At 43.3% G+C, this 18,646-nt stretch overlaps 1 protein-coding gene across 1 annotated transcript in view; it reads right to left on the bottom strand.

Annotated features, from left to right (window-relative positions):
* The window catches only part of LOC311237735 (neuropilin and tolloid-like protein 1), a 265,853-nt gene that overhangs the window by 117,652 nt on the left and 129,555 nt on the right, over nt 1-18,646 (bottom strand).

The raw sequence follows: 18,646 nt of genomic DNA, 5'->3' as shown, positions 1-18,646 counted from the left end.
CTTTTTATCTATCTCTTTCAGCCAATCATCCGTCATTTGGGTTAAAGCAGTCGCTGTTGAATGTCCTTCACGATATGCATGTGTGTGTGTGTGTGTGTGTGTGTGTGTGTGTGTGTGTGTGTGTGTGTGTGTGTGTGTGTGTGTGTGTGTGTGTGTGTGTGTGTGTGTGTGTGTGTGTGTGTCAGTGTGTGTGTGTGTGTGTGTAGTACAGGGGCCTATAGTAAAGTCAACACTGTGTGAAAGACCATTCACTGCTCTTTCTATAGAGGATCATAAGTACAAGAAAAACCCAACTTGATTCCTAACAGGGATGGGACTCGCTTCAGTCTCCTTCCTTAACCTAAGCCTGAGCGGTTCGGGACCGGTACCGGTGATAATGACATCACGCCATAAATCCATCTTTACAGAATGTATGAATTAATGTTGCGTTTTTTTTCCAAATGTAGCCAAGAGTAAAGACCCTAACCCTGTCAAAACAAGCTTTATACTTTTTTTGTATCCACCTTTCTCCTTATTTTTCTATTTTTCTCCCATCCCAATTTCATATTGCCAATTCTCCCCTTCAAAAATATTTACGCCTCCGGTACACGAGGAGGCAGCCTGTCGCATCTTTTCACCAGACAGCACGGACTCTCAGTGGCGAGGAGTAACGCGTGGGAGGCTCACGCTGCCCCCGATACTTCCTGTCTCTGCTGTGCAGGCGTCACCCAACCGACCTGTAGGAGTCGCTGTCCACAACGTCCAATCCCCACCCATCGACTTTCCACCAGCTACCTCTGCCAATTGAGATAGTATGATGACTGGCCCAAGCCGCAGGCAATGCTGACTCGGGGAGTCGGGACCGGAGTCTCTTGCATTGGTGACAAGCGCAATCTCCGCTACGCCACCCAGCCGCCTACAAGCTTTATACTTTATACTTATAGCCCATGCATTAGCCTGGTCTCTTTCGACAGATAACATTCTGAAGTTACTAATGCATAAAAGGAGAATCACTTATAATGCTAATGAAATAGAGTAACAGGTTTGAACTTTGAACTTGTGTACTCACATTTGAAAAATGTGTTCAGAAATGAGTCTTTGAGAGAGGTTTTAGTAAACCGATGCCAAAAAAGTTCGAAAATCCATTTCTGCCATCCACCACCGTGTGTTCTGAAGTATGAGTCACTTTTCATTTTCGCTCATCACCTTTCACCTACTTCCTATATTTGCACCCGGCCACGTGGGGTATCGTTGGAAGCGGACACTCATTGGCTACAACGTTTACCAATACGTTTCCCCATCAGCAGTGATTTGTCAGTTCTCAAGCGCATACTGTCCGACGCGTGCGGCGTAAAAAGACACTCACCTGACATATCGTCATGTAACTCGAGCAGACTCCCGCGGGCTCAAAGCTGACCCAAAGGGTACTCAAAGCAGACCCAAAGCAGAGTCCAAGTGCGAAGCTCCTATTTTCTGATGCGCGGACGTCCGCGGCGCCCACTTGGTGTCACACAAAACGCTGTAAACTGGCGCGAGCCGCGAGACATGTAGGAAATTGGTCCGCAGAGATCCGCGCGACTATGAAAGCTCAAAGAGTCCAGTGGACCTCCGCAGAGTCCAGTCCGTGTACAGTCCGCTCGACTATGGGAGCACCTTTAGTTTAATCTGTCTAGTTTATTTAGGATGTCTGTTATGTGCTGGAGATTTTTTTAACCACTGTCCCTGTCTCACACTGAGTGTATATATCGATATAGAGATTCCAGTGACCTTCTACCTCATACTGGACATGAGCACCACTGGCCCAATGCATCAGCTTCATAACGCCTTCTGTCTGACCTGCAGCGTCAAACCATACCTGCTCTGCCTCGACCTATTCTGAGTGGTTTTCCTGCCCCCCGGGGCAAATGGCCCTGAGCCATCGTCTTGTATCACATCCTGTATACCAACGCTTGGAGTAGTTCTTAGTTCTATTTACTACTTTAATTTCATCATTTTCCTGTATACTTTAATTCTGAGTCACCATGTATGCATATATATATGCTTATTACATGTATTTATTGCTCCTATGTCCGCCCACTACAAACACGGGAACTCTCTAACCCCTGTGCCCACCTCCCTGTATCTTTGTGAATGGTTGTCTCGTAGTGTTGGCCAAGGTGGTGGGTGTCTTGGGGTCATGGCCAAGGTTGCAGTGACTGTTTTCTACCCCATATTGGTTATGAGCACCATTGAGTTCATGGATCAGCTGCATACCGTCTTCTGTTCGACCTACAACGTCTAAACCATGCCTGTTCTAGTTCATTGCTGGGTTAAGTACTTCTATTCTATTCACATATATGCTTACTACATGTATCTATTTCTCCTATGTCCGCCCATCACAAACACGCAAACTGTCTAACACCTGTCCCTGGCTCCCTGTCTCTCTGCGAGTGGATGTCTCATGGTGATGGCCAAGGTGGTGGATGTCTCGTGGTGATGGCCAAGGTGGTGGATGTCTCGTGGTGATGGCCAAGGTGGTGGATGTCTCGTGGTGATGGCCAAGATGGTGCGATCCTCTCTACGTCGCCCCCCATACTTCAAATGGATCAGAGCGGAATACATACTTGTGTGCAAACGTAATATGACTCTGATATTTTGAGCTCCGAGCCTTGACATTTAGCCTTTATCCTATTTTCATTCTAGCGCTCCTTTCCCTATTATTTTTCTTTTGTTGTTGTTGTTCTTGGCTCTATTCTATTTAAATATTTCAAAAATGTTCTTATGTACCCCAGTTGTTCTCATATTTTTTTTATATTCAGATCAAATTGTATTGCCTATATTTATGTCATTCTACTATTACCCTGCACATACCTGTACCTCCCCTCCTCCATTCTGCTATGATGCCCAAATTTCCCCATGGGGTTAAATAAAGGAATATCTTATCTTATCTCAAAGAATACGATAGTTAAAATATATGATGTTGAATGACTTCATAGATAGAGAGTATTCAGCAAAAAACGATAAACGTTTCTTTAGAGTTCCCTGAGTATCCGCTAACAGTGAGAGAGAGTTGATTCGTCTCCCTTTCGGAAGCGTCTCCGACCTGGATGACTACGGGGTGAGGGACGTGGTCTGTACGGTGGCCACGGAGGCACAAAAGAGATGGATAGCGCCACGTAGCGCTAACGGCTGCTGAATTAGCTCAACTAAAATAGCGGTGTCGTTACGCTGACAACACAGCTCTGTTATCGTGCTCCCGGGAGCAGCAGAGACAAGAGCGGCAGTTATATAAATGAACTGCACTAATCAGGACACACATAAGTCATTATGCCATCTGCCAGCGCCTGGTCATGTGAGGTAGGATATTTTTCATCTTCGGATCTATGGGACCCGTTTTCAATGTTTACTAAAAGAGAAATTATACAATTAATGTTTTTTCTTTTAACCTGAGACTCATTAATTGATTTTTTCAATTCCATGTTGACAACCTTGCCTCCAAGTTGCGACAGAAAATTGGCTTCCTATACAAAAACTGAACCAGCTTTCCTTTGATTAGTAGGGAGAGAGTTGTCGAAGCAGGTTTCTTATCATTCCTGGACTATGGTGATGTAATTTATAGGCATGCTGCGGCCTCAACCCTTAAATTCCTGTATATCAACTCTGCCCTCAGATTCATCACTAATGACAGATACGACACTCATCACTGTGTCCTTTATGAGAAGGCTGGTTGGCCGTCTCTGACAGAGAGGCGCAACAAACACTGGGATTTGTTCATTTTTAAGACCCTTATTGTTATTGGTAAGCTACCTCCTTCTACTACATCATTATTGGTAAGCTACCTCCTTATACTACATCATTATTGGTAAACTACCCCCTTATACTACATCATTATTGGTAAACTACCCCCTTATACTACATCATTATTGGTAAGCTACCTCCTTATACTACATCATTATTGGAATGGAACTTTGGAACCTATGGAACCCGTTCTAGTGACTGGCTGGTCCTTAAGCTCCCTGAGTTTGCTCTGAACAGGGTAAATTAGTATTTTGCTATGAATGAATGAATGAATGAATGAATGAATGAATGAATGAAAACTTTATTTAACAGATTGCAGAATGGGTACAATACAGTACGGCTCAATACACAACATTTTTAAGGGGATGCAGACCAGAGAAAGACGTTTGTCTTGTTTACATCAGGGTCCCCCATTTTCAATTCATAGTGACATTTATGACATACACAACATACATGACATCATGACATTTATGGCATAGGGACATACAGGTATATAGTACTGTTACATTTGTGACATATATGATATGCAAATATACAGTACTGTTACCCATAGATCCTGACAGAGAGTATATACATATGATGGGGAGGAGACTGTACATTAACACTTTGCATGCCACGCCCGAGATTATTCGGGTTATTACCCCCCGGGTTGAATGCCCAATCACGAGAATATTCGTTTGTTCTATTTTATTTATTTTTTTTAGCGAAAGCGCCCCCTATCGTCTCCCAGATGGTAATTCACCCTTTTGGATTGAACTCAATGAAAATTAATGAGAAAAAAAAACCCGCACTCCACATTTTACTTCTCACTCATGCAACCGGAGTCTACAAGCTTCATGCTGGACTCTCGGAGCAGCGAGAATATGTGTTTTACAGTATACACAGTGGATCACTAAAAGGAGCGATTTTTTCGAATGGCGATCAGGAATTGGAATAATCCATTTGGATACCATCTGATCTCAGGTAAGGAATCTATGTTACCAGTCTAAGGATAATCAGACCCGTTTTCACGGATATATAAGCTTTTATGTGATTATGTGATATCGCTGTTTGACTGTGCGCGGCGTCAGGAAATAGGACACTCGATTTTCGGCTCGCCGCAAGAGCGTGCATGCGTACACATATACTATCGATAATCTAGCGTTTATTTGAAAACTATTCATAAATAGGCCGAAAAATTACAACGTTCTAGAATATTCCAGGAAAAGGCGATTATCAAGGAATCTCTTCTTTTTTCCGTGAAACCGAGTGCTTTTCAGAATGGTACAAAACGGAAATGAACCGATAAAAAAACAATCTGCTACGACAATGTTGACTGGAAAATGAGTCTTTGATAAGCGACGGGCAGATTAGACACATAGCCATAATTTAAAACATTGATTAGGCGATATTAACGCTAACATTGAAGTGGCCCTGGGCATTCAAGGGACTAATAATGAATTAAACTTGGGCAGTGAAAGTGTTAAGAGGGGGTGGGTGGGTGGGAGAGAAATATACATACGGTGGGGAGAGAATAAATACATACGGTGGGGAGGAGACTGTACATTAGGAGGGGGTGGGTGGGTGGGAGAGAAATATACATACGGTGGGGAGAGAATATATACATACGGTGGGGAGGAGACTGTCTATTAGGAGGGGGTGGGGGTGGGGGGGTTTGGATATTTACGGTGGCCAGTTTCGAAGTGCAGCCTCCCGTAGGTGCTCTTTTAGAGCGGTTTTGAATGTGGGTAGGGATTCACATTCCTTTACAGCTTTGGGTAGGGCGTTCCACATTGATGTGGCATAATTGCGAAACGTGTTTAGTCCCTTGTTTGAGCCGAATCTGGGTTTAACATGATTTGTTGAGCTTCCTCTGGTGTTGTGGTCGTGGTATTCACTGACCTTTGGGAAGTATTTTGACATGTACATGGGTACCTTAGTCGTATAGTGTATCTTGTAGACCAGGCCCATTTCAAGTTGCTGTACTCTGTCGTCTACGCTAAGCCATTCTAGGTAGTCAAAGTGGGCAGGGGTGAGGTGGGTTCTAGGAGTAAGGTCAAGTAGTAGTCTGACCAGTTTGTTTTGTGATGTTTGTAATCTTGTTTTAGCGCCTTTGAGGTGCTTTGGTACCATGAGGTGCAAGCATAGTATGATGCCTCTAGCTCATGGAATGAACTCCAATAGTCAGTAAAGCTTGAGATTCTCTCCTCTGTCAAATGAATGAATGGATGAATGAATGAATGAAAACTTTATTTAACAGATTGCAGAATGGGTACAATACAGTACGGTTCAATACACACAATTTTTAAGGGGATGAAGACCAGAGAAAGACGTTTGTCTTGTTTACATCAGGGTCCCCCAAGAGTCGCAGAACCTTTGTCAATCAAGTTGTGTTTTAATAGATTTTTTGTAATCCTCATGTTGTTGTCTTATTGTTATGATTTAATATATTTTGTTTAGCTTATCTCTGTATGTACACTCAACATGTGACTGTAAATGAGGGGAACCCCAGAGTTTAATTAGCCTTGGCTCATTTTATGTGCAGAACATATAAAAAATAAAGAACACATTTTCATTGTGTGCACACTGTGAACCCCCCCCCCCTACACATTTATATTATACCCAAATGTGTGTAAATTGTAAATTGTAGGTGAAAACAAGTAAATATGGTAAATATGAAATAAAAGGTTCACTGTGCTCCTTTCACTGTCTGCCTCCACCTTGTGTCAGTTATATTGTTCAAGATAAACATGGATTATTCCATTCATGTCTTGATTATAATGGATTTATTTTTTTACATAAATCATATTTTATCACAAGAAACTAACATCACTTGTATGGATACATGTGATTATCAATTTGGGAATGACGCCATTCTGACCTTTGACCTTTGGTGGTGGGGCTGCTCCATTGTTTATACTTGGATTACAATGTGTACCTTTAAAGGGAACATGTTGCAGCGATTGAGAGGTTTCCTATACCTGTATACGTATTTAGGTGTTTCATCTACTCGTTTTAATGGAGACAAATTAGTCGTTCGCAAAGCTGTATTTACAGTTATTACCTTTACAAATATATATATGTTTACTTTTACAGTCTGTTTCAGTTTATCTTCATTGACAAGATAATTTGGTCTTGATTGGCCCACCTCTATAAACAACCGTTTACATCCTTCTAATCACTGGGGCTTACAGTATGTGAATTTATAGGCTCTTTGGAATGCCTCCAATTAGCAAGACTGGAACTGGCTGGCAATCAGGATTTATTATTGAGACTTTCTGAGTGAGATTGTATTCTTAAATAAATGCCTCATTAACTAAACTATATTTAACTCAAAAAACAACATGAAGAACATTACTTTTACCCTGAGACATAGTCTGTTAGAAAACAAATGTATGTCTTACTACAGTAGTTATGCTGCTGGCCAGTATGACTTACTACCATATTGTCTTTATACCTGTATCACTGTATTATTAATACTACAACTCTGTACATACATCTGATTAGTACTATTACTCAGTAGTACTAATTCATATATGTTATACCCAGTTTAATCACCTGTACATTGTATATTACTGTTGCACGTTACTGTTACAATTGCACTCTGGTTGGATGTCAAACTTCTTCTCGTTGTACTGTACTTATGCTGTATGATGACAAAACATTTTTAATCTAATTTAATCAAATCGAATCTAAAATGTATGAAACGTTTAAAGACCTCCTCCACTCAAATGGTTACCTCCTCTTGGAGGCATGTCTTTAAGTATACATACTGTATGTCATGTGTGCAGAAACTTCACATTCTTCCCCTGGAGAGGGAGAGCTTCTCAGTACTTCACCCAAATCTGAGTTGCATGTGTGATGTCCCTAACAGGTAGAACAGATCCTGAACCTGTGAGGTTTTGTCCGCTGCTCACCTACTCGCTCTGTTCCTTTAAGCCTACTCGCCCTGTTCCTTTAAGCCTACTCGCTCTTTCCTTAGTTTCTGTTTATCAATTGCACTCACCTCACTAGCCCCCACCCTCGCGTTCGTTACTCTCGTTTGCTCTCAGCAGCCACACCCTTGTACTACCTGTCATTATGTGTTTGATTGGTCTGGTGCCGAACTCACACTTCTAGTTCGATTATCAATTACCTCCCGCACCTGATGTGTATTCTAATTAGCACCCCTTTGGGCTTTAAGTACCTGGCTCTTCCCCTCTGTCCCTCGTCGGGTCGTGCCGTAACATGCCGTTTCATTCGGTATCATATTCTCTATCACCAGGACTCCTTCGGGAGGTCCTCTGTCTGTTTATGCTGTTTTCATCTCCGGCGTGACATGCGCTCCAGCCTTCGCCTCCTGTCGCCGTTGCCTGAGGTAGACACTGGACTGCGCTCTCTAGACTTCCACGGGAGGCTTCCCAGTGTTCCACTTCAGACCCCCGCGCAGCAGACGTCCTGACGCTCATCCAGACCTCCGAGCCTGGCGCGCTCTTCCGCGCAGACGCACTCCAGATGCGTCCTCCGTACCGGCGCGCACTCCAACCAGGCGCGCATCCAGACCTCCACGCAGCAGATGCGCTCTTCACTCCAGGCGCGCATCCAGATCTTCACCATCCAGACCTCCGAGCCTGGCACGCTCTTCCGCGCAGACGCACTCCAGATGCGTCCTCTGTACCGGCGCGCACTCCAAGCAGTCGCGCACCACTCAGACCTCCGCGCCTGATGCGCCCTTCGTACCGGCGCGTACTCCAAGCAGTCGCGCACCACTCTGACCTCCGCTTGGACAACCGGTTCCCCGGTGGCGACGCTCTCGCCCCGTTCTGTTCCAACGCTCTTTACGCACAACGCCTGGGTGAGTTTTTTATGACTGTCTTTGATCCAATTCCGTTTTTCGTGTGTTTTAAAACACTGAAGATTTCCAGCTTTTATCAGACAGTCACTCACCCAGCGTTTTAGCCATTTTTGGATTGTTTTCATTGGGATAATATTTTGGCCTTTACATCGCCTCACTGTGTGTTTACACACCGAAGATATTCATCACGTGGATTTGTGTTTGGGACGTTTACTCACAGTGTGTATATACACCGAAGATTCTCTCACTTGGATAACTCCTGTTTTTGGTTACAAGTCACCTCTCCTGTCACCTGCTCTGTTCCAACTGCACTGAGTTAACCCACTCCTCTCTCCCTCTCGGCCCCGTTTACCCACCTCGGAGATCTGCCGAGAGAAGTCTGCAGAGCGGCTCTGATGTTCCCACCTGCTTCCCCAGACTACCATCCCGGGAGAAGCTGCAGTGCAGCAACCTCATTATTGCTTTTTCCAAGGCCTGACCCTGTTTACTCTGTCCCAGTATGCAGCTCCAGCCCTCGCCCTGTTCCAAGGCCTTACCCTGTTTTTCCCTAGTCCTCCTAGTCCTCCCTATCTAGTCCTCCCAGTCCTCCCTGTCCCCAGCCCGCCTCCGCGGGCCCCTGTCCCTGTCTCCCCTCTCTAGTCCTCCTAGTCCTCCCTGTCCAGTTCCTCCTAGTTCCTCCCTGTTCCTGCCTTGTCCCTTGCCCCGGCCCTGTTTTCCTTTAGCCTTCCCTTGCCTTCCCCTTAGCCAGCTCGCCTCTTAAAGGCACTGGGCCTTTCCCTTTTCTTGTTTATCCAGTAGTGGTGTTCTCCCTTAAAGGGACAGTGCCTTTTTTCTGATTGTTTTCAATAAATGCCCGTTCTTGGCTTACTCTCATACCTGTCTTGTGTTGTGCGATTGGGGTCGGTTACAAACCATAACAGAACCGATATTAAGATTTGATTTGATTATATTAGATTCAACTGTATTGTCATCATACAGCACAATGTATGATGACAAAGGATATGTACAGATATACAGTAAATATAGTATCTACAGATATGTACAAATTATTATATGCAGGTATGTACAGATGTGGACATATATATACACGGTGGAGATATATAAATATATGTATATATATACAGCATTATTTTATATGCTATCATACAGAGTTATATGCAGATGTATGTTTGATTTGAGGTTTTTTATTTTCATGTCTTACATACAGGTGTATGCCCAGCCCATATGGGCTCACAAGACACAAACAATACGTATATAATAGTATACTTGACATTGACAATAAGTTATATAGACCAAGATGGCCAAAAGAAAACACAATAAAATGTAATATAACAAGCTGTAAGCAATGTATGTAAACAAAGAAACAAGAGGAATTCATATACAATTATATAGGATATAGTGTGTTTTGTCTCAAGTGCCATGCTTTCTCCAAAAATACTGCAAAACTGAAGATCTCCTCCACAAAAAAACAACTCAACATACAACTCTCAGACTGCCAAAACAAATCCGAATTTACAAATAGAATTTTCTCAAATAAAGCCCTCCTCAAATCGGTGTACAAGGGGCAATAAAAAACAAAATGATATTCATCTTCCACCACTCCCAGATCACAGAGAACACACAACCGCTTCTCTTCAGGTTTACCTTGGAATGTATCCACTTCCACAGCCAATGGCAGGGTGCCAGACCTCAACTGGGCACACAGAGACCTCCGTCTTCTCTTTAACGCTTTCACATATAGTTTTGGTGGACTCTGTGCGATTCGGGGGGTGAAGTTGCAACATTGTTGCATTCTTCATTTGGTTCGGTTTGCATTCACATTGCAATTTGTCAAGCGCACCAAACTTTCTGAACAATGTCACACGGTCGAAAAGGGCGCTCGTCTATTGGACACAATAGAGAGTGGAAATGTGCGTGACTGCGAGCCCTAACGTGTGTGCGCATGTGTGTGTGTGTGACTGCGAGCCCTCTGGACTACAAGTTTGCCTGGGTTAATGTTTCCATCTGGTGCAGGGCTAAAGAGCTCTGGCGTGAAGTGAAGAGAGAAACACTGTACTAGACACACAGAAATACAGACTCCAGATCAGCAGAGGCGTCACAATTTTCAGCTGGTGATGCCGTCTGATGGGTCTCATCTTCGAAAGACTCAACGATATGTTTCGGGCTGGATGTGGGTCTTGTGCCAAGTATAACGTCCAGGTCATCATACCAAGGGAACTTGTCTTTCTCGTCCCCCGAACTCCCACTTTTTCGAAGCAAGTCACAGACTTTAAATAGGCTAATTGTTTTTTCAGCCTGTTATTCGTTTTAACTTCTTTAATTCACATTTCTTTAGTTTGCAATAATGCAACTGCAAGCCAATGTTCCGAGACATATTTATATATTTGTAATTGTTAGGCTATTTGAATCCACCATTTAGGGCTAACGGTGTATTCAAATAGCCTAACAAATTAAATGTAATATGTCTCGGAACATTGGCTTGCAGTTGCATTATTGCAAACTAAAGAAATGTGAATTCAAGAAGTTAAAACGAAGTTTAGCCTATTCAATAGTTTTAGAAGGCTATAGCCAAAGTTGCCTTTTACGCACCGCATAGCCTATATTTTACGCACTGTGTTTAGCCTATATTAAATAGTCTAATTGTTTTTTCAGCCTGTTATTCGTTTGAACTTTCAGCCTGTTAATAAATATGTGTCGTTAATTCAGTATTTAACTTCTATATTTATTTAGGCTATGCTAATTCAAAACACAAATGTTATGGACATCTCATTTAATTCTCTGCTTATTTATTCATATATTGCTGACGCAATTTTTTTATTTTGATGTGGCATTGATCCATTGTTCTATTGAAGCCCATTACCACCATCCTCTCGCTAAACAACTTGTACACCGCATTGTTTTTATGAGTGCCCACAAGTAGCTGTTTAATTTGGTCTTCTGCCCATATTTCTATCAGGGCTTTCACCTCGTCATTCGCCCATGTCTGTCCACGAGGCATGTTTACCGTGTGCTTGTTTTGCAGTGAATGCGCGCCGCAGTGTTTGTTTTGTTTTTATAATAATAATGCAGGACCTGTTGCAGAGGTCTTTATTCGGCATGCAACGACACTCAATGTTTTAGCGGTACACACAGCGGTGTCGAACCCTGGACCTTCTTGCTGTGAGGCGACAGTGTTAACCACTACACCACCGTGCCGCTTTCCTTCTATCCAAGATGCACAGTTTATCAGGTCACTTCCTATATTTGGTCTTGCGTTTGGTCCGATGAAGCGAACCGAGACCTATGTTTTCAGGCGGACCAGAGTTTGCGTGTTTGGTCCGCACCAGAGTTCGACTGAGCATTCACACCACCCCAAAAAAAGCGGACTATCCGATAGTCCAGACCAAACAGCTCTGGTGTGAAAGCACTAAAATTACATAAGGTTCTGTAAAATACTTTTTTCCATATCTCCACCTTCCACTTATCCTGATGGATTGTTGATAATTTAGTTTTAATTATGTGAACCTTACACTACAGATTGTTCATAAAAATCATATTTAAGTCAGCAGAAGAAAAAATCATGGACATCTCTCTTGACCAGGGATGACCGTGTGCTCTGTCCCAGTTAAATATCTTTTTTGTCACCCTGTCATTTGGCAGCTGGACCAGGCGGTTCCATAACCTAGCCATTTTACCTTTTTGCTTGACCAAGCATGAGTCCCAACCCATGTCCCCTTCTATAGCCCCTTTTGCTGTATATTTATGGACTCCCAAGATGTATCTCATGGCACGGTTCTGGATAGCATTACATTCAGGTGCATCATTAAAACACCATACTCCAGCAGCATAAAATAAAACAGAACCAACCGTTGAATCAAATAGTTCTGTATAAGTAGGTATAAAGAAGAATGAATTGCGTGGTAACTTTACACATTAAGCTTCAGAGTGTTCACAGAAAGCTGAGTATTTATTGACATGTCTTGCGAGAATATAAGCTGCCAACGTCCTGGTAAATATATACAGTATGGCTGCCTGTTGTCAATTAGCATATTCATAGATCTTTGCATTCTCAATGAGGGTACAGGTGTAGAGAATCTCAGTAGATTATTGAACAACTTTGTGGAAAAACGAAATGTACAGTATACAAGTTGTTCTTCAGTGTGGAGTATAAAATACATCTGTATGGGATCTTTAATATACTGCAAGAGCCCTTGCAGGGTTTGAGTGTACAGTACACATGGCTATGCTTGTAAACATGTGTGTATATGAATGTAGACACCAAAGAAGAACATGACTTGCTAGTTGCGCTGTAGCTTATACAGTACGATAACATCCACCATGGGCCTGTGAGCCTGTGAGGGTGCAGGCGTTTGTTTGTACAGTATAGCAGAGGTGTGCGTGTCTGCATATGTATGTGTTTGTGTGTGTGTGTGTGTCTGCCTATGCATGACTGTATGTTTGTTTGTGAATGTAAGAGTGTGTGCGTTTGTGTGTGTGAGAGAGAGAGAACGTGTGTGTGTGTGTGTATCTGCCAATGCATGTAAGTATGTTTCTTTGTCTGTGAATGCAAGAGTGTGTGTGTGTGTGTGTGTGTTTGTGTGTGTGTGTGTGTGTGTGTGTGTGTGTGTGTGTGTGTGTGTGTGTGTGTGTGTGTGTGTGTGTGTGTGTGTGTGTGTGTGTGTGTATGTGTGTGTGTGTGTGTGTGTGTGCGTGCGTGTGTGTGTTGTTAGTGTAATGCTCTACAGGGTTGTATAGAGAAAATAGATGCAGGCTATTTCAGGCCTAAGGGTCAAACTACATGGTAACACTATTTCATCACCTTCCTCTCTCCCTCTCCCTCTCTCTCTGTATCTCCCTCTCTCTCTCCCTCCCCCTCCCTTTCTCCCTCTCTCTGTATCTCTCTCTTTCTATCCCCCCTCCCCATCCCACTCTCTCTCCCTCTCTCTGTATCTCCCTCCTTCCCTCTCTCTCTCCATTCCCTCTCCCTCTCTGTATCTGTCTCTCTCTCTTTCCATTCCCCTCTCCCTCTCTGTATCTGTCTCTCTCTCCCTCTCTCTCTTTCCATTCCCCTCTCCCTCTCTGTATCTGTATCTCTCTCCCTCTCTCTCTTTCCATTCCCCTCTCCCTCTCTGTATCTGTATCTCTCTCCCTCTCCCTATTTCCATTCCCCTCACGGTCTCTCTCTCTCTCTCTCTCCTGCTTTCTCTGTCTGTCTCTCTCTCTCTCTCTCCATTCCCTTCCCTCTCCCTCTCTCTCTGCCACCATCTCTCGCTGCCTCTTGGCAGTCGCTAGCTGATTAAAAAATGTGGTTGACCCTAAATAAACCTGCTCTCTGCCTGACCCCAGTCACACACACACACACACACACACACACACACACACACACACACACACACACACACACACACACACACACACACACACACACACACACACACACACACACACACACACACACACACACACACACACACACACACACACACACACACACACACACACACACACACACACACACACACACACACACACACACACACACACACACACACACACACACACACACACACATCCAAATATTGCTGGCAACTGCTGACAAAAGCACACTCAATATCAGATGTCTACAGCCTTCCCACCTCTTGCTCCGGCCACGTGGTTCGGGCAGACGGTAAACGGCACACAGGATATCAGCAGGATGGTAAAAGTAGGTGCGGCCGGCAGAGAATACCGGTGTTGCCGTCAAAACCTTAAATATCGTAACTTATTGCTGTACTCCACGACGGAATTTACACCCAGAAGTTACGCAGCTACCATGTACATGAAGAAAACACGCTATATCTGGACAAATAGAAGATAATAACTTTGATGATCAGAGCTTGGAATCTGTTTTACTAAAAAGCCAATAATAATCATTTTATTTCTGCTGGCTCAATCTTTGATTCTAGCAACTCAGGGATGATCGCTGCAGAAGGAGAGCCAGGTCCTCCGCCACTTGACCCTGATCAACTGTTCACCTTTGCCCCCATCTTGACCTCTCAGGTTCACAAAGCTTTAATGAGCCTAGATGTAAAGAAATCTTCAGGCCCAGACAAGATAGAGCCGTTCTTCTTCAAAGTTGCTGCAGGTCTGATTGCAGAACCCATAACCGCTATTTTGAATCTCAGTCTTTGTGCTGGTGAATTACCTAGCTCATGGAAGTCAGCCATGGTTCTCCCCTTGTTTAAGGGCGGAGACCCCTCTGACCTAAATAATTATCGCCCTATTTCCAGACTGTCTGTAATGGCCAAAGTCTTTGAATCTCTTGTAAACGAACAACTGAAAAAGTTTCTAACTGACCATAATATTCTTAACGAGTCTCAGTCAGGCTTCAGATCAGGCCATAGTACTACTTCAGCGACTATGCTAGTCTCAAATGACATAATTGAAGCACTGGACAAGAAAAAACACTGTGCAGCATTGTTTGTTGATATGTCTAAAGCTTTTGATTCTGTGGATCATGCATTGCTACTGCAGAGGCTTGGCTGCATAGGTCTTGGTAAAATGGCTGTGAGCTGGTTTAAAAACTATCTATCTGAAAGAACTCAGTGTGTTTTAGTAGAAGCTGCTCTTACTGTAAACAAAGGTGTTCCACAAGGTTCTATTTTGGCCCCTGTCTTATTCTCCATCTTTATAAATGAACTAGGAAATGGGATAAACCCAGCACGTTTTCATTTATACGCCGATGATACAGTTGTTTACACAGTGGCTTCCTCTTTAACTCACGCCATAGAGCTTCTACAGGATGCTTTTAATACACTGCAACATTCCTTGCTAAGGCTAAGACTGGTCCTAAATGCAAAAAATACCAAGTACATGACCTTCTCTCGCTCTCGAGCTAATACAGCTGTCCCTCCGATTCTGACACTGGAAGGGACATGCCTTGACAAAGTAGCATCCTATAAATATCTGGGCATATGGATTGATGAAAAGATGGCCTTTGATGTTCATATTGGGAATCTACTGAGAAAACTTAGACCTAAACTGGGCTTTTTCTTCCGGTTAAAGAAATGTTTCCCGTCTGAAGCCAGGATGAGAATTGTGCAGAGTTCCTTTCTGACTGTATTAGACTATGGTGATGTGATCTATATGCATGCTCCTTCCTCCCTGCTTAAAAAGCTGGATTCTGCGTACCATACTGCCATACGTTTTGTAACGGTGCAGGCTCTCGCACCCACCACTGCACTTTGTATCAGTCCTTACGATGGTCCTCTCTGTACCAAAGAAGACAATCACACATGTTGATTTTTATCCTTAAGTCATTGCTAGGTAAGCTGCCCTTATATATCTCCAGACTTCTGTCCTTTTATACTTGCTTTTTCAATACCAGACGAGCAGCAAATGGGATGCTTTTAAATGTTCCTTTGATGCAGTCAGAGCTTGGTAAAGCTGCATTCTCCCACTATGCTCCCTTTTTATGGAATACGCTGCAAGTAAAACTTTGTCTAGAGGCACTTCCTACTGTGAATGCTTTTAAAGGTATGCTACGATTAGCCCTTTATGAAACATGTAACTGTTTTACCTGATGCTATTGCTGATCTGATTATGCTCCTTGCCACTGCACAAATGGCCTTCTGTATTTATATTTGAATTGTATGTTTTTTGTTTAATGCCCTGTTTTATGTTGAAACTTGTTGTGTGCCGTGTTGGTCAGGACTCCCTGGAAGAAGAGATCTTGTATCTCAATGGGACATTCCTGGATAAATAAAGGATAAATAAAAAAAATTAAAAAAAATTAAAAAAAAAAACATAAGGCAGCTGACTAACAAAGCTGGGCAGAATAACCAGGAAATATATGGAAAGTTTTATATTATATTACTGAAAAATTACATAAGGTTAGCAGATACAGTAGCAAGCCTGCTGGAAGAGCCAAGTCACCGTTAGCTAGCTAGCTAGCTGGTAAACAACACCATCACCATGGCAACATGCCGTCCTGCCTTTCCCTTGTCCCGCTGTTCTCTTCTCTTTCCCACGTCGTCCTAAAAGTGCTGTTACTGCCAAACCGTCTGCCTGAATCCAAGTGAAGGCAACATTAATGGTCCCGTGAGGTTTGTAAGCGGTACAGTTTATGATGAGGGTGCACAGCCTGTGACAAAGTCGGGTTTAACCTGATTTGAAAAAAGAAAAACAATATCTGTTCTACCGCACCAAGGTCCTTGAATCAAGTAGTTCAAATGTAATTAACTGAACAAGCGAAATGGGTCAGTCACACTAGGTCAGGTTAACACTCTGGAGTTTTTTTTTATAGCTTTTAATAGCTTTGCTTTGACTACACTACTGGCAAGTATTTCATACAACTGAACTATCCCTCTACCCCTTTTAAAACCTGCGTTTTGACGACTAAATTACTAATAGAAAATGGTCTACGGCCACGCTGATCCATCACAAAAGGGATAATACAGATGAAACAGAGGCATTGCTGTCCGTTGGTTTGTTTTTAATTAGACAACGGTTTTGCAACAGACAGTAAATTAACCTTCAGTTCCAAAAGGTCCTCCTCTCCGAACTGTTCTGTTGTTATAGCCACAGTCAGGGCTTTTCTCTCCCCTGTGTGTGTCAGCAGGTTCCCAGGCCCATACATGGTCCTTCCTGTCCCCACCTCACAACCACTGTCTACCTGGGCGCGGCCTACACACCTGAGAACCCTCACATCATCAAGGAGCCACGATAAAGAGGCCTGCACTCATGTCACTCCTTGTCCGAGTGTTGTTTTCACCTCCCGTGGTATAGGACTCTATTCAGACCTCAGCGTTCATGGAATCATGTCTTCTTGTGCCCAGTGACTTTTTTCTCTATACTAACTCTTGTTCTCTGATGTCCAGGACCTCACCTCTCCGGACTACACCTCAACCACGGACCCTCACCAGCCTGAACCATCATGGACCTCACACACACACACACCCACCCAGTCTGTCGCTCCTCCACTCCCTTGACCCTTGTCTCTGAGCTCCTCTCACCACCTTGGACCTTGCTTCCCATACTCTCATTAAATATTCTAAATCGCTCTATTCTCCTGTGCCTGTGTTCCGCTCCTGGGTTCTAGAAAAGACACCTCACCCTAACACCTGTCCATCAAAATGGATACAAATCTGGCAGAGACCGACTCATCACCAGCCCTGACTAACAAACGGATACTCCTCATGTACACAGGCAGCCCTGTCTAACAAACAGATACTCCTCATGTACACAGTCAGCCCTGGAAACAGGATCAAAAACCAATGTAGACTGACACGTGTCCTTGGGCGACAGTGGCTCAGGAGGTAGAGTGGTCGTCTGGTGATCGGAAGGTTCCCGGTTCGATCCCCACTCCTCCCGGGCAGCGTCTCGAAGTGGTTGGCACCTTGCATGGTTGCCTCCACCATCGATGAGTGAATGGGTGAATGTGAGGAACAGAAATTGTAAAGCGCTTTGGATAAAAGCTGCTATATAGAAATGCACCATTTACCATCCTGACCCAACTCATTAATAATACATGGTATGGATGGAAGTCCACCGAAAGGAGGGGTTTGTGTTCAGCGCCTGATGCAACCCTCAGCCACGTTGAGCCCCTTCTTAGCGGAGCCCCTCGGGGAGACGGACTCACTCTGGTGGGGTTTAGAGACCAGATAACAACGTTTGACCCCCGCATGGCTCCTACAGGCCTCTACAGATCTGGTTCACAGATACAGTCACAAAACATATAACCTTCGATAAAAACAACGTACAGAAAAAATATATATCATAAAATGCTAGGGTAACTTTGATCGAGGCTACGGAAAATAATGCCTAAATTGTTTAATTCTTTATTCCAGCATGATTAGTAAACCAATGTGTTTAATATGAAACTAGGACAATACTTGATCTACAGTAGCTGTATGAATTACACATGTGCAGAAAAGTACGTTGTGTTCTGCTTGCAGGTTTGTATGAGTGAGTTATTTGATTATTATATTAATGAGTTATTTTATTTTAGTATTATATTAATGAGTTATTTTATTTTAGTATTATATTAATGAATTATTTTATTTTAGTATTATATTAACAAGTTATTTTATTTCAGTATTATATTAATGAGTTATTTTA

The sequence above is a fragment of the Notolepis coatsorum genome (genome assembly GCF_963971535.1).
Source record: "Notolepis coatsorum genome assembly, chromosome: 12".
NCBI lineage: Eukaryota > Metazoa > Chordata > Actinopteri > Aulopiformes > Paralepididae > Notolepis > Notolepis coatsorum.
This window is presented reverse-complemented; position numbering and strand designations above follow the sequence as displayed.